The following is a 24300-nucleotide window of genomic DNA, read 5'->3' on the forward strand; positions in this document are numbered from 1 at the left end:
GGGTAATTTACTTTCCAAAATAAAATCTTCATAACCATAAATCAATTTTAAGTTATGTTTATTAAAAATTTACAGAGTCAAAAGGGAGGTATCCATCAGTGAAGATTAGTTAAGAAGAGGAATAGTGGAAAGAACATGGAAAAAAGTAACAAGAAAAGCTTTAAAAGAATATCTTATTTTTAGTGAAACGAATTATATACTTTGTACTTTGAAAAATGCAAGTTGCACAACATGTATAGTATAATCTGACTTTTTTTTTTTTTTTTTTCTTTTTGCGGTATGCGGGCCTCTCACTGTTGTGGCCTCTCCCGTTGCGGAGCACAGGCTCCGGATGCGCAGGCCCAGCGGCCATGGCTCACGGGCCCAGCCGCTCCGCGGCATATGGGATCCTCCCAGACCGGGGCACGAACCCGTATCCCCTGCATCGGCAGGCGGACTCTCAACCACTGCGCCACCAGGGAGGCCCTATAATCTGACTTTTATTAAAAGTATAATTACATAGAACATATTTGTGGACACAGGAATGGGTTGGGATGGCTAAACATCAAGCTGCCTTGAGTGTAGGGGGCATAAGAGTCTATATGACTTTCAAAATTTGCTTTATCCAATTCTGACAGAATTATTTTCCAACATGCACATGCTTCTTTTATAAATCATTTAAAAAGCTAAAAAATATTGTTTTAAAAAAAGGTTCCATGATGGCAAAGTTGCAATTAACAAAATATCATTTAGACAAATCACAGAAAAAATTTTGAAAGTGAAAGTACTATGATTCTATGAATACTTATTTTTGGAAAGTATTTTTTTAAGCTGATTGGTAAGATGAATGTTTGGAAAAACTCACTTTCTACGCTACTGAACGTAGCGTAGACCAAAACACAGAATTGGGTCAGAGGTTCTTTCAGTAATATTGAGGAAATGCAAACATACTTTGAAGAAAGGAATCTTGAGAAAGGAATTAAGCAGGAGGAGCCACTCAACAAAAACAAGACTGAGTTATCAAGTGAGCATCCTTGAACTTCTGTCATGTGGCCCTGTAACACCTCTCCCCTTCATAGGCTCCACTGTACTCTGGAAACATGAAAACCTGCCCTTTGCACACAAGGCTACCCGGCTGACATCATAGCCCAGGCCCTTGAGAGCATTTCAAAGCAAACGTCACGTGGAGGGAGAACAATGACGTGCCACCCGACTTTCCCCCAGAAAAGGCCACTCCGCACTCACAGGAAACTGTTCACAGTGCTTCTCTTCTTTTTTTTTTTTTAAATAAATTAATTAATTTATTTATTTATTGGCTGCATTGGGTCTTCATTGCTGCAAGTGGCCTTTCTCTAGTTGCGGTGAGCAGGGGCTACTCTTCATTGCGGTGTGCGGGCTTCTCATTGCGGTGGCTTCTTTTGTTGCAGAGCACAGGCTCTAGGCGCATGGGCTTCAGTAGTTGTGGAATGTGGGCTCAGTAGTTGTGGCTCACATGCTCTAGAGCGCAGGCTCAGTAGTTGTGGCGCACAGGCTTAGTTGCTCCACAGCATGTGGGATCTTCCCAGACCAGGGCTCGAACCGGAGTCCCCTGCATTGGCAGGCAGATTCTTAACCACTGAGCCACCAGGGAAGTCCTCTCTTATTTCTTAATTGGGGTGTGCAAAAGTGCTACATGCTGGGGTTTCCAGACTTTGATTTCCTAGAGAAAAAAAAGTCACCAAAAAAATGTGGTAGGAATAATACAGAATTGTCATTTTTGCATCTTACCATTTCCTTAAAAAGGGATGTTAACACTTCAGAAGCAGGAAAGAGATAACCCCAGGGCCAATACCATTCACAGCCCAGAAACTTTGAGCAGCTAAATCATTATATCAATTCAGTAGATGCCAAACAGGCTGACAAAACACCTACTCCTGATTTAACAAACAAAAACAAAACCTCTTCAATTAAAATTAAAATGATACTTGCTGAATATAACAAAGAATATCTTCTGAAAACAAGGACAAACACAAAAATACTATATACTCTTCATGCTTTTACATTTAGTGTGTATATTTTAAAGGACTTATAAAAGAAGCACATGTGTATGTACCTGAAAATCTAGATGAAATGAGCAATTTTTTTAGGAAAACTGTTTTTTGAAATCCTGAACAAGTAACAATAAACAAATAGAGAAAAGTACGAAAGCAAACAATTATTCACAAGAAAGGTGCGAGGGACTTCCCTGGTGGTGCAGTGGTTGGGAATCAACCTGCCAATGCAGGGGACACGGGTTCAAGCCCTGGTCCGGGAAGATCCCACATGCCACAGAGCAACTGAGACCGTGTGCCACAACTACTGGGCCTGCACTCTAGAGCCTGCGTGCCACAACTACTGAGCCTGCATGCCACAACTACTGTAGCCCGCGTGCCTAAAGCCTGTGCTCGGCAACAAAGGGAAGGCACCGCAATGAGAAGCCCGCACACCACTACAAAGAGTAGCCCCCGCTCGCCGCAACTAGAGAAAGCCCGCGCACAGCAACGAAGACCCAACGCAGCCAATAAAAATAAATAAATTTATTGAAAAAAAAAAAAAGAAAGGTGCCAGACTCAGACAAATTCACAGGCCAGTTATTTCCTAATCTTCCTGGTAAGAAATGCGAAATTGGTAACCTTCCCAATTTCTTCTGGAAAAACTGACAAGCTAACAAAGAAAGCACAAGAGAAGAAAACTGTATGTTAACCTCACTTGCCATTCCTAGATTTTTTTTTTTAACTTTTGCAAATATGACATGCAAAGAATGACATCTGGTTTTAATCCTGATTTCTTTGATCCATATGACTACAGTTCTCTTATGAACTGTGCCTTTTGCCCATTTTTTTCAATAGGTTTGTTTTTTTTCTTATTCATCTGTAAGAGCTCCTTATAAATTAAGCATATTAACTCTTTGTTGGGTTGCAAAATTACCCCCAGAAAGAGCAAAAGACTGCTTTTTCCATTTTGTTTATACCACCTGAAATGAAGGATTTTTAAAATTAATTTCTCTTAAGTCAAATCTAGTATCTTTTTGCAATTTCTTCTATCACTTTCATGCTTAGAAAGTCCCTTTCCATTCCAAGGTCAGAGAAACAGTCACCATTATTTTCAGCCAGATGTTTTTGCTCAAAATCATTTTAATATATGTAACATCCATCTCTAAAAAATGCATATCTAATAAAATCACTGTTCTAGAAAATAACTAGATGAGTATAATTATATTAACTTTAGTTGTAGAACAAGTCTAAGTAAATTATGACAGTAAAGTACTTTATGATAAAATACTACAAAGCCATTCTATAGTACACTATCTGATGACATGGGGAAATAGTCATGAACTGCTACTAAGTGGGGGGAAAAAAGGCAGAACATCATTTTTATATAAAAACTACACTTATTTGAAAAGCCAGGCAGTACAGACACTTACCTAAACATTAACAGTGATCCTCCCTGGGTGTCAGATTCCAGGTGATGTCATTTCTTTATGCCTTTTTGTTTTATACATTACTTATGAATGTGTATTATATTTGTGATTAGAAAAAAAGTTTAAAATTCATAAATACATATGCAAAAAAAGTCACTAAAATTTTTGCCCACATGCTTAAGTTGCAACTGTCTTTCGAAAAAAATAAGATGCCTTCCTTCACTTATTTAATCCCATATTACAAATGAGATAATAAAAACTTAGTTCAAGAAAGATGGGGGGTCTTGCCAATCTACCTGATTTATATTCTTGGCAAAATAACCAAGTTAATATCACAAGCCAATGGCAATGATCAGTGGTGATAGTAACTCAAACTTGGCTAACACAAATGGTTCCATTTTCCCTAGGAGACTGTGCCTCAGTGTGTGAATGAGCACTGCCCAGCTCAATCAAGCTGAAAAGCCTGTTTTATGTACACTAACCCAAAAACTCCTTGGATGCAAGTAGAGATTATCATACTAAGTGAAGTAAGTCAGAAAGAGAAAGACAAATACCATATGATATCACTTATATGTGGAATCTAAAATATGGCACAAATGAACCTACCTACAAAACAGAAACAGACTCACAGACATAGAGATCAGACTTGTGGTTGTCAAGGGGGAGGGAGAGAGGGAAAGATTGGGAATTTGGGGTTGGTAAATGCAAACTATTACATTTAGAACGGATAATCAACAAGGTTCCCTGAATGGCACAGAGAACTATATCCAATCTCCTGGGATAAATCATAATGGAAAATAATATAAAAAAAAAGAATGTCTGTATGTGTAAAACTGAGTCACTTTGCTGTACAGCGGAGATTGGCACAACACTGTAAATCAACTATACCTCAATTAAAAAAAAAAAAACAACCTCTTAAAACCTTTCCAAAATGTCTAGGAGTGATCACAATTAGATAATGATCAGATTAAAAGGCCGGGAGTCAAAATTTTGAACTCAAAACCAGAGAAGACCTGGAGATGGTCATGCCAGAGTCCCAGACAGGCTGCTTTTCCCGAACTGTGCCCCAGTGCCTGACCCAGCACTCTGCCCAAAGATGGTGCTCAACAAAGGAGGGTGGGAGAATGAACACAAAGGGTTTAGAAATCCCACAGCAGAGACTCACACCCAGTAGAGGCAGCAAGATAACCAGAACCCAGACGAGACTCATTTCTCCTGAGAAGCTACGGAGAGGAAAACAGTGCCAGGATGGCAGAGGGCTCTTCGTGCCTACTCCATGCTGCTGCTACATTAAGTTCCCCGCCCACAACCTCGAGGAGTTAGCCCTAAAATGGAGTTAGGATGAGTGTTTCTAGAGACCTGGAATACAAGGGGAAGCCCGTTTTTTGAAAAAAGCCTAAAGGATATCATCAGAGTCACATAAGGCTATTATCAAAGTATGATGCAAAAGTCTCAAATTTTATTTTTTAATAGTACTGGAGCAAAAGTAAGGAATTAAGGCACAAGAGCTCCATCAACCCAAAATAGACATCATATGTGCCCAAAGGGACAAGCACTAAACACCAAAAGTACCGAAATTTAAAACTTGAGTGGAAAGTTTATAAATGACACCTAGCCTCACTTTCTGGCTGCTTAGAATAAGAGCACCCAACTTTCAGACCATACCACTTAAAGTTCCCATTTATTGGGACCAAGATGTTGAAAAATCTTCAAGTTCAAATTTTATTTTTTAATTCAGCTGATTATCCCAAGCATATATATATATATATATCCCAAGCATATTTTAACAGACAAGCAAATTTGAAATCTAAAAAATATTTTAAACAAAATCATGTTCTGATTATTCATCTTTAAGAAAAATATTTCCTTTGAAAAAAGATTAGATTTTTATTTTGAAAACTAAACCCCAAGAAAAATGAACTACAAATAAAAAATGTATGTCTTGGGCTTCCCTGGTGGCACAGTGGTTGAGAGTCCGCCTGCAAATGCAGGGGACACGGGTTCGTGCCCCGGTCCGGGAAGATCCCACATGCTGCGGAGCGGCTAGGCCCATGAGCCATGGCCACTGAGCCTGCGCGTCTGGAGCCTGTGCTCCGCAATGGGAGAGGCCACAACAGTGAGAGGCCTGTGTACCGCAAAAAAAAAAAAAAAAAAATGTATGTCTTGAATACATCATAAAATAAAATTATAAGGCAAAATGGGCAAAATATCTGTACCATTTATTAAAGTGCTAATATCCTGGATATGAAAAGAACTGCTGGGCTTCCCTGGTGGCGCAGTGGTTAAGAATCCGCCTGCCAATGCAGGGGACACAGGTTCGAGCCCTCGTCCAGGAAGATCCCACATGCCGCGGAGCAACTAAGCTCCTGTGCCACAGCTACTGAGCCTGCACTCTAGAGCTCATGACTACTGAGCCCACGAGCCACAACTACTGAAGCCCATGTGCCTAGAGCCCATGCTCCGCAACAAGAGAAGCCACAGTAATGAGAAGCCTGCATACTGCAACAAAGAGTAGCCCCCACTCGCTGCAACTAGAGAAAGCCCACACGCAGCAACGAAGACCCAACGCAGCCAAAAATAAATAAAGTAAATAAATTTAAAAAAGAGAACTGCTATAAATCACCAGGAAAAAGATGAACACAAGAGTAGAAAAATTGGTGAAAGAAATGAGTAAGCCAAACAAAATACAAATGGCAAAAAAACCTCATTAAAAAGTGTTCAAACTCACTAGTTATCAAAGAAAAGCAAAAGAAACATGGTTCTATCCTTCAGCCAAATTGTTTAAAAAAAATTTTTTAAGTTTAAATAATAACAGTAATTCCCTAACCTGGATGCAGAAGTATCTGGCATGTATGTTACATATGTATCAAAGCCTTAAAAATGTAAATGATATCCCCTCCAAAAATGTAGTCTGAAGAAAAATCAGAAAGATGCATATAGATTTCCGTACAAGGCTGTTCACCACTGTATTATGTTCACCACAGCAAAAAACAAAAAAAGCCGCTGTATGATCTCTATTTTGAAACACACACAAATAAACATATATGTATGCATGCATATACACACAGACATTTTACTTTCAAATAAATCAGAAAAAAAGGATCATCAATGAGTAAACGAAATTATTTTATGTATGAGTTTTCACCACAATCCTAATATTCCTTAATATCTCTAAGACAGGACACCAGTCCCACTTCCAGAACTTTTTCCAGTAATTCTTATCTTAATTCTGACCAATTGCTTCATATACTTTAAGAGCGATTCTAACCAACAGCTTCTGTGTTCTCCATATCATAATCCCTAAAATCACTGTGAATTTCCTGCATATTCTTCTCAAATCACCCCATTTCCTAGAGCGATAAGAAAAAGAACACTAAAATTCCTGAGAAATAACAGATACTCTCCAGGGACTCCACTCTATCCCTGCTCTCTGTACAGACTAGGGACAACTACACATACCTGGGAGGAAGTCAAAAGCAAAATCATTTCTTGGGAGAATAACATCAGTGATCATACTAAATTAAGAGAAAGTGCATAGACCTCTCTAATACATTCTTCACCAAAGTGACCTAATGATCCACACATGAGGATCTCACAGTATGTTTAGTCAACTATGCAAAGTCTTTAAAAGCGGTAAATATCTGCAATTTAGTTCATTTATAGCAAGGGTTTTCAAAACCTGGCTGCACACCGGAATCACCTGGGAGATTTTTTAAAACCTCTATGCTTATGCTGTATTCTGATCAACTGCACCCTAGTTGATTCCAATTTGCTGTCAAGGTTAAGGACCACTGACTTGAAGCATGTTTTTCAAACATCAGATAATGACTCACCAGAGTGAGCAGAGAAATCAGTGCAGTGGGCTGGGGCCAGCAACTTTTTTAATTAAAAAATAAATAAAAGAATGGAACAGACTAGAAGAAAATATCAGAATGTATTGCTCCTAGTGCAGATACGTATATTCTCAAGAAATTTTTCAATTAAAAATATATAATTCTTGCTAACACATATATATGGAATCTAAAAAAAAAAAATGGTCATGAAGAACCTAGGGGCAAGAGGGGAATAGAGACGCAGACCTACTAGAGAGTGGACTTGAGGATATGGGGAAGGGGAAGTGTAAGCTGGGACAAAGTGAGAGAGTGGCACGGACATATATACACTACCGAACGCAACATAGATAGCTAGTGGGAAGCAGCCGCATAGCACAGGGAGATCAGCTCGGTGCTTTGTGACCACCTAGAGGGGTGGGATAGGGAGGCTGGGAGGGAGGGAGACGCAAGAGGGAAGAGATATGGGGATATATGTATATGTATAACTGATTCACTTTGTTATAAAGCAGAAACTAACACACCATTGTAAAGCAATTATACTCCAATAAAGATGTTTAAAAATATATATATAATTCTTGACAATACTACCCAGATTGATCTACAGATTCAGTGTAATCACTATCAAAAATTCCATCTGCCTTTTTGGCAAAAATTGACAAACTGATCCTAAAATTCAAATGGAAATGCAAAGGACACAGAATAGCCAAAACAATCTAGAAAAAGAACAAAATGGAGGACTCACGCTTTCCAATTTCAAAACTTAATACATAGCAGTGGTAATTAAGACAGTATAGTACCAGTATACAGATAAACATATAAATCAACAGAATAAAATTGAGAATTCAGAAATAAATTTTAACATTTGTCAGGTGATTTTTGACAAGGGTGCCAGGACAATTCAATGGGGAAAAGAATAGCCTTTTCAAAAAATGTTGCTGAGATGACTGGAAATCCACACATAAAGGAATGAAGTTGGACCCCTACCTCATGCCATATTCAAACAGGATCAAAGACCCAAATCTATGAGATAAACTATAAAACTCTTCAAAGAAAACACAGGGGTAAATCTTCTTAGATATGACAACAAAAGTACAAGCAACAAAAAAAGAGAAATGGGACTTTAACAAAATTAAAAACCAGAAGTTTTTAATTAAAATTTCAGAAAGTTTAATTTAAAGCTCAAAGTTTCAAAGGACACCAGCAAGAAAGTAAAAACACATAAAATGGTAAAAGTTATTTGTAAAGTATATATCAGATAAGGGACTCATATGTCAAATGTATTAAGAAAGTTTACAACTCAACAATAAAAAGACAATCCAATTTACAAATGGGCAAAGGATTTGATAGACATTTCTCCAAAGAAGACATACAGTGGGCCAACAAGCACATGAAAAGATGCTCCACACCATTAGGAAAATGCAAATAAAAACCACAAGACACACTTCACACCCACTGAGATGGCTATACCCAAAGACAGACAATAATGCATGTGGAGAAATTGGAACCATCATAAATTGCTGATGCACCCACTTTGCAAAAGTTTGGCAGTTCCTCAAAATTTTAAACACAGAATTACCATAAAATCCAGTAATTCCACTCCTTGATATTTACCAAAGAAAATTAAAAACATGATCACACAAAAACATGTACATGAATGTACACAGCAGCATTATTCATAATAGCTGAAATCTAGAAACATCCCAAATGTCCATCAACTCATTAATGGATAAACAAAATGTGGCACTGATTCTTGCCACAAGGTGGATAAACCATAAAAGCATTATGCTAAGTAAAAAGCCAATCACAAAAGACCACATATTGCACGATTCCATTTATATGAAATGTCCAGATAAGGCAAATTCACAGAAATAGAGTACAGATTAGTGGTTGCCAAGGCCTGGTAGGGGGAGGGAAGAAAGGGGAATGACTGCTAACAGGTATGGGGTTTCTCTTTGGGGTGAAAAAAAATGTTCTGAAATTAGATAGTGGTGATGGTTACACAAATCTAAAAACAACTGAAGCGTACCTTTCAAATGGTAGACTTTATGGTGTGTGAATTATATCTCAATAATGCTTTTTTTTAAGGCTATCCGGTCAAGTGCCCCTTCCCTGTCATTCCCACAGAACCTCATGTGGTTCCTTTACCATACTATAAAAAGGTTATTTATGCGTACTAACTCAAAGGCCTTACTTCCAAGCCTTATATTTCATGACCAGATCACAAAATCGCTTTGGGTGACACAACTAATTTTTTTAGTTAGTGAAATAGAAATAGAAAATATCAGAATACACAGCATATAATGTTTTTGTGACACTTGTTTTTGAGATACACACACACAGACACACAGACATATATATGTTGATGAAAAATGAGTCAGTCAAAACAAAGTCTAGAAAATATATTTTAGGAGTTGACTGACACCTATTCAAGAAACAAAACAAGGGACTTCCTTAGCAGTCCAGTAGTTAAGACTCTGCGCTTCAAATGCAGGCGGGCTCAGGTTCGATGCCTGGTCGGCGAACAAGGATCCCACAAACCACTTGGTGTGCCCCCCAGCCAAAAAAGAAACAAAACAATAAGTACAAGATCTCAGAGTCAAAAACAAATTGAAAGAAAACTGAAACCACTGTGGAGCATCACCCTAGGCAATGAACTAAACATTAGAAAAAGTGAACTGGGGACTTCCCTGGTGGCACAATGGTTAAGAATCCACCTGCCAATGCAGGGGACACGGGTTCAAGGCCTGGTCTGGGAAGATCCCACATGCTGCGGCGCAACTAAGCCCATGCGCCACAACTACTGAGCCTCCACTCTAGAACCCAAGAGCCACAACTACCAAGCCTGCGTGCCACAACTACTGAAGCCCACACACCTAGAACCCAGGCTCTGCAACAAGAGAAGCCACCACAGTGAGAAGCCCACACACCACAACGAAGAGTAGCCCCCGCTCTCCACAACTACAGAAAGCCTGCACGCAGCAGCAAAGACCTAACACAGCCAAAATATAAATTAATTTTTTAAAAAAGAAAAAGTGAATTGGACCCTATGTCTGTTTTTATTGATCTAGTGAAGTAATAAAAGATTCCCTACCCCATTTACCTACCAGGACTTCTGCGTGGGTTCAGAGGAGCCTCCTGCTCCTAGGATGTTCAGGATCCCTGCTGGAAATGCAGGGCCCCAGCTTACACTGGGTGTCAAAAAGCAGGTACAAAAAGGAGAACAGAAAGGGAAAAATCGATATTGCTAGTATATTGTTTATCTTCACAGGGATGAAAAAATAACGAGAAACAAGAACCCACAAAACTTCTCTGAGGGAGAGAACATTTTCAAAGACTGAGGGTCAGAATCCCTGACACAAAAGATGCAAACAGCACAGAATATCTGAACCTGAAGGAAAGACATAACTTGTATAATTCCTTCCAGCAAGAAATTTGAGGTCATCCTTAAATCAGCATGGAAACTGAATTTGGAGAATTACCACAAAAACAGGGACAGACTCTACCAAGAATTTTTTTTATGGTACATAAAATTCCAGGGTCAACGTCAAGGTGACAAACTTTGTTCATTCAAAACACTATGTATATTGTAATTTAGTGAAAAAGACATTGAAAATAGGACACTTTACTATGATTAAAGATTATATACAATAATGCATTCCAATAAATATTGAAAATAAGAAGGACCACTACCACATTTAAACCTGTTCTGTAAGTACTCTGCAGTTTATATTAAGAAAAGTAAGTATTTAAGAAGAAAAAAAAATGATGGTTTGCAGCTATTATGACTGCCTATCTAAGAAACTAAAGAGAATCAACTGAAAAGAATAACAGTTTGGTTAGGTAGTACACCAGGCACAGTGCTATTTCATTTTCCTTGTTGACACACAAAATGACTCTGTTTCCCAGCTCCCTTTCATCTAGGATAGGGCCAAGAGACTGTGGAAGAAAATACTACTAACTCCAAGCTTGACCAATAAAAAAAATCTTCCATACACAAAATTTGCCAAAGTCTGGCAAACTTAGAGGCCAGATTTTGAAGTCAATTGTGTTATAAGATGGAAGGAGTCTAAATACCCAACTCACCAGTTAGGGGAGAACCACCTAGAAAAATGTGAGCAAGAAATAACTTTTTATTTTGTTAAGTGTACAGATTTTGTCTAGCATTAACTAAGCTGAACAACATAGGAGGTCAGTTAGAAGAGATATAGACTGCATGCAGTATACTTGCTTTATACCAATTAGGAAATAGTGTATATGTAAGGGAGAAGGAGGAAAATCACCTTATTCTCAATAGCAAGTATTTCAATAAAGAGCAATCAATAAGTGATCTGTAGACCATACATTAGGAAGAATCTAAAAAATGAGACCTATGAAAGATCTGTATGAATCAAAAGATTTGTTTATGGACAGAACAATTCAATATTATAAAGATGAAAAGTCTCCCCAAATTAAAATACATTCAATGAAACTGCCCATTAAAAGCTATTTTGAAACCCTAAACTGAAACACACTGGGAAAAAAATTGAGCGTAGGCACTATTACATAGTAAAGCCTACTATAAAGGGATTATTATGATGAAAATAGCAAGGTCATGGCTAAGGAATACACAGATAAATGGAATAACACAATAAGTCCCATGACAGATATAAGGATTCAGCATATGATTATGGTTAACAAGTTAATAAGAAAAGAATGAATTAATGAATAAATGGTGTTGGAATTAATGTAGAGAAAAAAAATTCTTACTTCATACCATACTCTAATACAAATACTAATTATAGCTGAATATTAAAAAAAGAACTAAGAGAAAATATACGTGCATATTTATAAAATCTTGGGATAGAGAAGGCATGGGAAAGATAAACAACTGACAGATTTGAATTCAAAGCACAGAGCATATATTCGCAACTTATGACCAAAAAATGCAAATATTTTTTAATTTATTTTTTTATTGAAGTATAGTTGATTTACAATGTTGTGTTAATTTCTGCTGTACAGCAAAGTGACTCAGTTATACACATATACACATTCTTTATATTCTTTTCCATTACGGTTTATCCCAGGATATTGAATATAGTTCCCTGTGCTATACAGTAGAACCTTGTTTTTTATCCATTCTATATGTAATAGTTTGCATTTACTAACCCCAAACTCCCACTCCATTCCTCCTCTACCCCCTCCTCCCCCTTGGCAACATAAGTCTGTTCTCTATGTCTATGAGACTGTTTCTGTTTCATAGATAAGTTCATTTGTGCCATATTTTAGATTCCACATACAAGTGATAAATGTCTTTCTCTTTCTGACTTACTTCACTTAGCATGATAATCTCTAGGTGCATCCATATTGATGCAAATGGCATTATTTTGTTCTTTTTACGGCTGAGTAGTATTCCATTGTATATATGTACCACATCTTCTTTATCCATTCATCTGTCAATGGACATTTAGGTTCCTTCCATGTCTTTGCTACTGTGAACAGTGCTGCTATGAACACAGGAGTACATGTATCTTTTTTTTTAATTTTAAAAATTATTTATTTACTTATTTGTTTATCCATGTTGGGTCTTAGTTGCAGCACACGGGATCTTCACTGCAGCACGTGGGGTCTTTTGTTGCAGTGCATGGGCTTCTTTCTAGTTGTGGTGCAGGGGCTCCAGAACATGCAGGCTCAGTAGTTGCGGCACACCAGCTCTCTAGTTGCGGCACACAGGCTCTCTAGTTGTGGCACGCGGGCTCTCTAGTTGTGGCACACGGGCTCCAGAGCACGTGGGCTCAGTAGTTGCGGAGCATGGGCATAGCTGTGGAGCGCGGGCATAGCTGTCCCGCAGTATATGGATCTTAGTTCCCTGACCAGGGATCGAACCCGTGTCCCCTGCATTGCAAGGCAGATTCTTAACCACTGGACCACCAGGGAAGTCCCTGTATCTTTTTGAATTATAGTTTTATCAAGATATATGCCCAGGAATGGGATTGCTGGATCGTATAGTAATTCTATTTTTAGTTTTCTGAGGAACCTCCATACTGTTTTCCATAGTGGCTGCACCAACTTACATTCCCACCAACAGTGTAGGAGGGTTCCCTTTTCTCCACACCCCCTCTAGCATTTGTTTAAAAAATGCAAATCTTAATAGCATATTTCTCAAACAAAGTGAAAGCAGGATCAAATGTAACACGTCTAGCAGCATCAACTTTACTCAAAGATTAGGGAGGAAAAGTGTTTCATGTTAAACCAAGCACTGATGTTTCTGGAATAGAATATAAACTTTACATTAATTTTAGATAAAAAGACTTAAAAGTGTCATGCTTTTTATACTCCCTAACACTTCAAAATATGCATATATTCCCCCATACCATACTTCTGTGGAATAATTTGTGAAGCAATGTCTTAATATAGAAAGAGCTTCTGAGGGACTTCCCTGGTGGTCCAGTGGGTAAGACTCCGCACTCCCAATGCAAAGGGGGCTGGGGTTCAATCCCTGGTCGGGGAACTAGATCCTGCATGCATGCAGCAACTAAGAGTTCGTGTGCCACAACTAAGGAATCTGCATGCCGCAACTAAGAGTCCACGTGCCTCAAGAGCTCACGCAGCCAAAATAAATAAATAAATATTTTTTAAAAAAAGAAAGAAAAAGGAAGAGCTCTTGATAATAAAATATGAACTCAAAGTTTTTTGGCTTTTGGCTGCACCACACGGCATGTGGGATCTTAGTTCCCCGACCAGGGATGGAACCCATGCCCCCTGCATTGGCAGTGTAGAGTCTTAACCACTAGACCACAAGGGAAGTCCTGAACTCAAACTTTTCAGCATTGACCACATAAGTATTACTATGAAGCAGGGATAAGCAAACTTTCTACAAGGGCCAGATAGCAAATATTTTAGGCTTGCAGGTCATATGGTCTCTTGAATGGGCATGACTATGTCCCAGTGAAACCTGATTTACAAAAACAGGTGCTGGTGGTTCCCCAATCAGCAGCATCCTCATCATCTGGGAACTGGCTAGAAATGCAGACCAGGCCCCATCCCAGACCTTCTGAATGAGAAACTCTCAAGTTTAAGATCTATCATGTTAGACAAGGAAGAGGTTGTACCCCCAACCAGGTGATACGCCTTTGGGGATAGCAAAGAATTTAAGGCAGCACTGCAGAGGGGACAAGAAAGCCACACGGAATTGCAGACTGAAATCCCAACTGCAGCGGAATTGTGAGAAACAGCGTTTCAAGCGGTGCTTTTCATCAGAAGCGGGGGAGAAGACCATCCACAGAGTCATTACACCAAGACCTCTGTAATGAAGCCTTGGTCCAGAATGGCAAAGTTAATGCAGGTTTAATTAACGCTGGGTCATGTATGTCTTCACTTGAACAAAGCGAAGCCACCTCAGAGGAAGCCTGTATAAAAGAAATGTGCATGTGTTGGGGTAGGGGGTTGTGGGAGGATCCTACAGGAATAAATGAGGGAAAGGAAGGAACAAAGAACCCAAGCTGGGGTGCAGAGAAGAAAACACTGAGCCTGGAATGAACAACAGGATGGATAAGAGGAGGCAGAAGAAAGTGAGGACAATCTGTTCTCCTTCAGCCTCAGCATGTACCCTCCACACTGCCCCAGAGTTTCCTACAATGCACATCTCTACAAGTCACTCCCCTTCTGGGAATTTCTTGGTGGTCTTCCAGACAAAATTCAAGCTCCATAATATAGTATCAAAAGGACCTTTAAGCTATGTACACCCTTTCCACCTACCTCATCCTCAGCCTCCCTCCAACCATCCTGACACATTCTACCCCTCTCCCAAGCCTCTCCACTTTTATTCATGCCATCCCCACCTCCCCCTCCCCCACACCCACCCAATGGAGCATGGCAATCAGATCAGCCCTGGGTCAAATTCTGACTCAGCTACTATGACCTTGGGCAAGGAGCTGTCCACCACCAACTTCAGCATCCTCAGATGTAACATGGGAATAGTAATACCTATTACCATAGGGCTGCTGTGATTAAATGCCATTAGTAAACACAGGAAGTGCTAGGCAAAGCATCTGTTGACCAACTGACACTAGTTTCCCTGCTCTCTACTATGCCAACAGGAGCTAAGAAACACAGACCTTCAGGCAAGACTTGGGAATAGCATTCTATCATTGAGGGTCCCAAGGTTTATCGGAGCATTAAGAGCAGAATTCAAGACCCAGGAGTTAAGTTAGAAAAGTTTATCAAGCTCCAGTTCCTTCACTGATAAGATGCAGACCAGAACCACGTTGGCTGCCAGCTGCTGAAACCAACAATAGTGACCTCAAGTGTTCAGCACATAGCCAATAACCATTGGCACCATCATTACTGCACTGGCCCTATCACATGGGGCTCACTGTCTAGTCTTTCTTGGGTCCCCTCTACTGCTTACAGAGGCTCCTGGAGAGAAGAGTTTTAAACTGCTCTTGAGTTCAACTTAGAAGATGGGAAGATTCAACTCAGTAAGAGTCACATGCACATAAATGAGAGAGAGGTGGCCACCCAGATGGGTGAACCTCCACCAGGCACTCACTGAGATGCCCCAGGGCAACTGACACAAGGAGACTGAAAGATCAGCTACTTTGGGAAAAACCTGTGGAAAGAACCCGTGAATAAAGAAGGCTTTCTGGACCACAGACCATAAAAAGCCATGGTTTGTGGCAACCAGGCAACATGAGGCCCAGTGCAACCCTGACCCCCTCACTGAAGGAGGAAACTGAAGAACTCATCAAGGCTACAGAGAAACAATGATGAAGGAAAAACTGGAGTCAAGACCATGGCCAACAGGAAGAGGCTGTGAGCTGCACTCTTAAGTTGCTGAAAAGTTCACAGGCAGTGAGACTACTTGATTGAAGTCCTAAGTATGATCCTCCATGAGCCTATGCAGTATCCACTACTGTACCCATTACACTTGAATACTTAGATATTTCTGTATATAGTGTATATGCAAATCATGTCTACCACACTTCCTAAGATGTAGGGACTTGTCAGAGGCCATTTTTGATGAATCCGAATTTTTGCTTTTTGTGCTACCTTTATAGATTTTAGGCCTGCATAACAACAACAACAAAAAAAAATGAAGTAATGCAAGAGATGGTTATGAAAAAACGAGTAGATGGAACTTTCCTTCCTGGGGTAAATTTTCAAGGAGGGTCTTAGAGGCCACCTAGACCTGAGGTGAGGGACTTACCTGCCTGAGGTAAGAAGAGTTACATTTCCATGGAAGAAGACCTCCCCCAAAACATCCACCCTCTCCTTACCACTGCATTTAGTTGCATCAGGTTGGCACGGCAACTTAACATATCATGCAGCATGTGGCTCCTGGGGCAGCCACTTTCCTTCTAGGTGCTTAGGCCAGAAACCCTGCCATTGCCCTCAACTCTCTCTCTCACCCCCCACAGATGGTCCATCAGCAATCTCCTCAGCCCCACCTGACAATCCGACACTTCTCACCACCACCCCACCAGCACCCACCTCCACTCAATCACCATCTTCAGCCCTGTACTAGCTGCCTGCCCTGCAGCCCTACCCTGCTCACCCTGACTTCATTCTATTCTCACACATCAACAACCAGCATGTCTCTATCCGTCCTCTATTCAAAACTCTCCAATGGCTCCTACCCCGCCTCAAAGTAAAATCTACAGGCCTTCCTAGGTGCCACGCAGCCTTAAATGATTCAACTCCCATTGTCTTTCTGACCTCAGTCATTCTCTTTCTCCTGCCTCAGGGCCTTTGCATCTGCAGTTTCCTCCACGGGAATGCTCTTCCCCCAGATATCCATATGACTCACTTCCTTCACATCTTCACTCAAAGATGACTCAGAGCTTCCCGTTCTACATTTCCTACAATTTCAGCTCGCTCGGCAACACTTAATACCCCCAATCCTGCCAGATTCTTCTTCAGAGCACAAAGTCTCAATGTCTGCCTCCACACTAGAGTGTGAGCTCTGTGTGGGGAAGAAATCTCTATGCAGCATCTAGAGCACCAAGATCGTTACCTGGCACACAGTCGGCAGTCAATACATGTATTAAATGTGGGGAGGCCTGTGAAAAGCATAAGTTGCAAGCAGACCTCAATTCTTAGAGAGACGACAATCTAGAACCGGTGACAAAACAACAGGCCAGAAATAGCAAAGCCAGGGAGAAAATGAAGAGAGTGCCATAAGGAGCACAAAGGACCAGTTTAAACCGCTTAGTAGTAGCTCACAGCTCAACCTGAAGCAGGAGTGCTCCCCAGCAAAAGAAAGAAAGAAAGCCCAGACTCAGGCCCTCTGAGGAAAGAATAACTAGAAAAACAGCAGGGAATGAAAATGAATTAATGAGGTTACCTGGCACTGGGAACAGACTAGCGTGTTGGGAGTTTTTTAGGCAAGGCCTGGAAACAGGTCAGGGAAGGACTGCAAAATGTTTAAGTTAAAATAGCATGAGGGACTTCCCTGGTGGCGCAGTGGTTAAGAATCCGCCTGCTAATTCAGGGGACATGGGTTCGAGACCTGGTCCGGGAAGATCCTACATGCCGCAGAGCAACTAAACCCGTGGGTCACAACTACTGAGCCTGCGCCCGAGAGCCTGTGAGCCACAACTACTGAAGCCCGCGCGCCTAGAGCCTGTGCTCCAAAACAAGAGAAGCCACCCCAATGAGAAGCACGAGCACGGCGACAAAGAGTAGCCCCCGCTCGCCGCAACTAGAGAAAGCCCACGCGCAGCAACAAAGACCCAACACAGCCATAAATAAATAAATAAATAAATAAATAAAGCGTAAGAGGATTAAATAAAGTTTTTAAAAAGCTTTCATGGGCCTCCCTGGTGGCGCAGTGGTTGAGAGTCCGCCTGCCGATGCAGGGGATACGGGTTCGTGCCCCGGTCTGGGAGGATCCCATATGCCGCGGAGCGGCTGGGCCCGTGAGCCATGGCCGCTGGGCCTGCGCATCCGGAGCCTGTGCTCCGCAACGGGAGAGGCCACAACAGTGAGAGGCCCGCATACCGCAAAAAGAAAAAAAAAAAAAAAAGCTTTCATTTACAAGTACAAAGCACTATATAATTGCAAATTATGACTGCTGACTTTTAATTCCCTTAACCATAATGGGAAAAACCCTTAAGTCACCAGTGATGCCAGAAATGAGTAACCAAATGGATCCCAGGTTTGTCTCTGGAGACACTGAAGATGGTGGCAATAACCAACTCAGGATTTCCAGTATCCAACACACTAGACCTTAGGCTACTTGAAGGCAAAAGATTGGGTTTTAGTCAATAATATTTGGATTAACAGCACTTGTCACCAAATTAGCTGATGTACATCTAACTCATTTCTGCAATGATATTATAAATCCACTAGCCTTTGCTACACAAACCAGATAGGCAGTGTGGCATGAAACCTAGCAAAACCCCATCCAATATTCTACACAGGTACTTTCATAAGCATTTTTAAAACATCCTAACAGACATTAAAACTCGGCTTGACTGTGCCACAGTCAGAAAACACAACTGCCACACAACCATCTTTGGGAGCGGGAGGGAACTACTACGAAAAGTTATTGAAATACCTAGTTTCTTTAAAAAAAAAAAAATCACTCCCCACTCCAAGCAAAGAAACCGAAAGAGAAATGCCCTGGTATTCAAAGAAAGAAGCTGGTCACCATTTTGGCAACGATATAGTCTAGAAAGCAGATAGCTCATGTTCAGGTTGCCAGGTGAAACAGGTTGTCAGCTGGACACATCTACTCACCCCCTTTTAACTAACAGGTGTGTCACGAGGGCTTACACTGTGCACACCCACTGCTGGGCTTCTAAAAGGCAGGTGCCCCAAAGCTATTAAATTTTGGATGAGTGAAAAGAGACCAGTAGTGATAGGTTCACAAGTGACCCTGATAGAGTCCATGACCCTGGAGAGAATTCAGAATTTCTGAGCCAAAAGGCCCTTTTTATAAATCTCACCAGACTCACCTTCACGGGCCAAGTGGGCCAAGTCATATGCAAAGGTGAAAAGGCAGGTCTAGACAACCTGGAAGGGCGAGGCCCCAATCCAACAGCATTCAAATGCAAAAATATAAAAATTAAATGTTCCAACCATCCGTGATTCTAACCTCTGGCTTCAGAGAGGAAGAAACTGAGTGAGGGAGATCACATGCCAATTAATGACAGCTCAAATCAGACTGTGCACGTCCTCACACTGCCCAGCCTTCTCTGCACACAGACGTCCAAATATCAGCAGGGACAGCATCTTCCCCCTCCTCTCTCCCATCACTGCACGACTAAAAGTAGTCAGCAACTGCTAATGCCTCAGACCCAGAAATCCCTTATAAGTGATTTTCTTCCACCCGCAGTTGCCCTCACCTACCCTTTGGATTGACAATCATGAATTTCCCATCAGTCATGCTTAAAACCCCCAGCCTGTAGGCCGAATCCCTATCAGCTGCCCATCAAAGGGACATCTAGAGTCATAGGAAGGAGAAAATTCTGCGCCCATAAACTAGTCACACTCGAAAATGACAATTTCTCTTTCCAGCAAGGTGGCAACAAGGGGGACGGCGACCCCCGGGGAACTGGCCAGACAGAAAGGTCCTGGGGTCGGAGCGAGAGCTCCTAAAATTACTCGGCGCAGCCATTGTAGGGGAGAAAGAAGGCAAAAATGTAAAATGCACCCCCCTCCGCTGCCCCTCTTGATGGCCCTGCATTACTGGGGGCACGGAGATGCCCGCGCGCACCGCCTGCGGAGGGCCGACCGGAGAGCGACCCCAGGCCGCGCGGGCCGAGGGCCGGGGAGGAGGCGGCGGCGGCGGCGACCGGGTCCCGGGGGTACCCCACTCGCCTCCCCGCGGCGCGGCCTGAGGGCCCGAGCGCACGGCGGCTCCGGCCGCAGGCAGGGGTGAGCGCCCGGGGGTCCGGCGGGGCTGCGGGTCGCCGGGCATCGCAGGGCCCCGCGGTCAGGGTGGCCGGGGGACCCCGGAAACGGGCCGGGGTGTGGGGGCGCAGGCCGCGCCGCTGACAGCGAGCGGGGGCCGTGCCTGGCTGGCCTCGTGGGCGCGGCGGGCCCCTCGCGGCCAGGCCCGGCAGGTGCGGCCTGTGGGCCGGGCGGGGGGCGCGGCGGCCCGGCTCTCACCTGGCTGCAGATCGCCGGGCTCCCGTCCTGCCGCCGCGCCTCGGCTCCGCAGTAACCGCCGCAGTCTACGGTCCCGCAACAGCCGCCTGCAAAATGGCGCCGCGGAGGGGCGGGCCAGGGGCGGGGAGCCGCAGAGCCGCCCGCCCCCGCGCCGGCCCGGACCCACCTCCCTCTCTGTGCCCGACCCCCGCCCTCTGGCCTCCCCCAAGGGAGGGGCTCCCCCCCAGCGCCTGCCAAGCTAAGCGAGCCGCTTGGCCTCCCAGGCACCCCCCACCTCGTCGTCCTCTGCGTCCGCCACGTTCATTTTATTTCCCGCCCCCCTGCGTGGAAATCGCCCCCCTTCTCCTGCCTTCCAGTCACACCTGCTTCTGGGGACCCACCTGGAACACGGAGTGCTCGCCCGGAGTCTCCTCCTCCTCGTACCCCCTTTCTACCCAGCCTGACACCGAGCCCTGTCATTTCTCAATGAAGATAAGCAATCTGCGGCGCCTTGAGCTCAATGGTTTGGATGTCAAGGCACTTTCACCGTTTCTCCAGTTAGGCTGTCAGGTTTTTTAACTTACTGGGGAAGAGATCCTCATTACATTATACAAAAATGGTAATATAGACCGAGGCTTCTCAGACTCCCTTGGGGGTCGTGTTTAAGTGCAGGTTTCGATTCCGTGGGTGAGGGTGCAGCCCGAGATTCTGCATTTCTAAAAAGCCCCCAGGTGATGCCGCTGGGTAAGGGCGGCTGAGCGGAAAGGCCTCAGGTAAATCCGTGGCCCTCAATCTTTAGCGCGTCGCAACTTCACCTTAACTGCCTCAAGATGCACGTGGCTGGGCCCCCCCACCCCAGGGCTTCTGAGGCCAGAGGTGTGGAGTAAGGCTCCAGATTTTGCATTTCTGGCAAGTTCCCAGATGATGATAATGCTGTTCTCTGGGGTTCACCCTTTGCGAGCCACTACTGAAGAGTATCTGAACACATGGCCAAACAAAAGAACAAACAAAAACCTAATAATTAGCACTCTCATAGCACCTTCCATCTTGAGGCCGCAGTCTAGTTGCTATTACAACCGAGTAATAACCGACTAGTGCCGCAAGCAACTCGAGAGAGCTAAAGAACTGTGGACGGTGTCTGACCTTACATGGGGAGGAGCAGATTTTATCATCAGAGTTTTCTGCCTGTTTTACACAGTTTGGGGGACTCGATGTTATAGATATCACAGATATCGATGGGGGGGCGGGTGAGTGACCATCAACTGTGGGAATTTTATAAAATAGAGAGATGTGGTCCAAGTCTTTGAGAATCAATAATGTCATCCTATTTACTTCTCTAATAACTTGTATTTTTAAAATACAAGAGTTGGCTTGTAAAATTCAGTACACCCTGGAAGACCAGGTGTTTTGATCCACATTGAAGACGGAGAAAATAAGGGACAAAAATTCTGTGACCAGCACCTAGAGAAAAATTCACACTGCCCTGTCCATCTAACATCTCTACCATCCTCCTATACCAGAGAGAGCCTTTTCCAGCCAACCTTTTTTTTTGGCTGGGAGGGAGTGGCAGGGGGGTGGGGGTGTTGGTGTGGAGCCAAGAAGGAGGTACTAAGTGTTTTATTCAGCCAGGGATGAGAGATCTCAGATAAAAGAAGGGGGGTTAACGGGACTTCCCTGGTGGTGCAGTGGTTAAGAATCCACCTGCCAATGCAGGGGACACGGGTTGGAGCCCTGGTCCGGGAAGATCCCACATTCCAGGGAGCAGCCAAGCCCGTGAGCCACAACTACTGAGTCTGTGCTCTAGAGCCCGTGAGCCACAACTACAGAAGCCTGCACGCCTAGAGCCTGTGCTCTGCAACAAGAGAAGCCAACGCAGTGAGAAACCTGAGCACCGCAAGGAAGAGTAGACCCTGCTCGCCGCAACTAGAGAAAGCCTGAGCACAGAAACGGGAGAGCTAACTGTTGCATCCTCAGGGTCTCCCTCTCCCTCACTTACAGATTTTTCTCTATCCTAAAAAAACTTCCTCTGTCCTGGCCTCTCCCACCTTCCTGTCCTCCCCATCACTCCTCAGGTGCTGTCACTCTCTGCTTTCTTTGATGTCACCAGTGACCTTAGAGTTGCCAAATCCAGTTGCCTGTTTGCAGTCCTTTTCTTCCTTGATGGCTCTGTAACATTCCATTGACTTCTCCCTCTTTCTCAAAACTCTTCTCTAGCAATAATACCACTGGGTCTTGCAATTTTTCCTACCCCCCCCCCCACTTCCCTCTCAGTGATGTAAGAGTTACCTATGCTCACCTCTAAAAATGTTTGTTTTCCTTAATATCTCCTTTCTCTCCATCTTTTCCCCTGCCCTGTCCTTCTCCAAAGATCAGCCATCTCCTCATGACTCCCAAATCTCTCTCCAGACCAGACAGACATCTTTCTGAACTTCTAGGCACACATTTCCAATTGTCCTCCAGATCACCTCTCCTTGATATTATCCAGGAATTTTTTTTTTAGAATTTTTCTTTTTAATATTTATTTATTTATTTATTTATTTATTTTGGCTGTGCCGGGTTTTCGTTGAGGCACGCGGGATCTTCATTGTGGCATGCGGACTTCTTAGTAGCAGCATGCAAACTCTTAGTTGTGGCATGCGGGATCTAGTTCCCCAACCAGGGATCTAACCCGGCCCGTGGAGTTTTCTCACCAGGGAAGTCCCCAGGAATTTTAAATATGGCACCTCCACCGCTGAACTCATTATCCTCCTCTCACAAACTTGCTTCTATCTGGGGTTTCTCATTTTGCCACCAGAAACTTTGAAATCAACTTTGACTGCTTGACTTTGACTGTCACCTATGGTCAGCTGGAGTGGGGAAGTGTGTCTGGAATTCTCTTCTCTGTGTCCACCATCCCAAACCCTCACTTGTTCTTCCTCAGACTGTTGAAAAAGCTTCTCTCTGGCCTCTTGGCCTCAGTCAAGAGTTATCTCCCAAAGCCATCCTTGTAATCATCTCAAAGCACAGAACTGACCACCTCAAACCCCTCCTAGAAATTCTTCAGGGCTTCCTGGTCTACAGAAAAACCGAGTAAAAAGAAACAGAATATAAACAGGACAGCATTCAAGACCCATCTCTGTCATCTCCAGCTGCTTTTCTTTTTTGCTGTACAAAGTACTACTTTTTACTGCTGGCAGACTGGAGTTGATGTCAGAGGCTGACCCTGACTTCAACATTGCCAGGGTTTTTGTGAGGATTAAAATGCTTTTTTAGTGCTTGAATACATCCATATTTATATGTAATTATTTTTATCATCAATTAACTATTAATTCAAAAAATACATGAATATTTTCCTATTCATTGCCTTTTATTTCCTATTCATTTTCCTTTCCTATTAGAGTTGGTACAAGCAGGGTTTTTTCCTCCCCCCCTCCATTCTCTCAACTAAATCAGCAGAATTTATCAAGAACATTTTGTGACCTGGATAATTTGATTGAAATTTCTGTCATTTCCAGGCTGTTTTATTTTTGAGAGGTAATTGTAGCTCGGGGCTATCTTTACAATATTTATTTCCAATATCTCTCTGGAGTCTGGAACTGAGGTCAGCAAACCAAGAATACCAGCATCCAGGTGGTGAGCAGGCAGGAAAGAGCTAGCCTGAGGCCTGGAGGGACATGTGCTTAGTGGTTGATCACTACAGAACACAACCCAGTCCCTCTCTGAGGACTGGGGCCTCTATTCCCCAAAAAGGAACAAAAATTTAGTCATCATTGCATCATTTTCCACCTATCAGACTGACAAAGATTAATAACATCCAAGGTTGGTTATGGCAAAGGGAAATGAATCCTCTCAAAATCTGTGGGAGGGAGTCTAAATTGGTCTGCCCTTTCTGGAATAGGATTTAGAGGTATCTGTCTGTTTAAATGCACATATATCTGTTAAAATATCTGTTCAAATGCATGCACCCTTAACCCAGAATACAAGTTCAGGGAATTTACC

The 24300-nt window shown here is 42.9% G+C and overlaps 1 protein-coding gene across 1 annotated transcript in view; it reads right to left on the reverse strand.

The window, feature by feature from the left end:
• Positions 1-20453, reverse strand: part of SLC23A2 (solute carrier family 23 member 2) — a 149107-nt gene extending 128654 nt beyond the window's left edge. Inside the window, exon 1 of the mRNA XM_082600487.1 lies at positions 20344-20453. The gene's annotated coding sequence lies outside the window, so the exon portion shown is untranslated. The remainder of the gene's footprint in view (positions 1-20343) is intronic.
• Between the last annotated feature and the right edge of the window lie 3847 nt (positions 20454-24300).

This window comes from Mesoplodon mirus, assembly GCF_964341445.2.
Source record: "Mesoplodon mirus genome assembly, chromosome: 15".
In the NCBI taxonomy this organism is placed as follows: Eukaryota; Metazoa; Chordata; class Mammalia; order Artiodactyla; family Ziphiidae; genus Mesoplodon; species Mesoplodon mirus.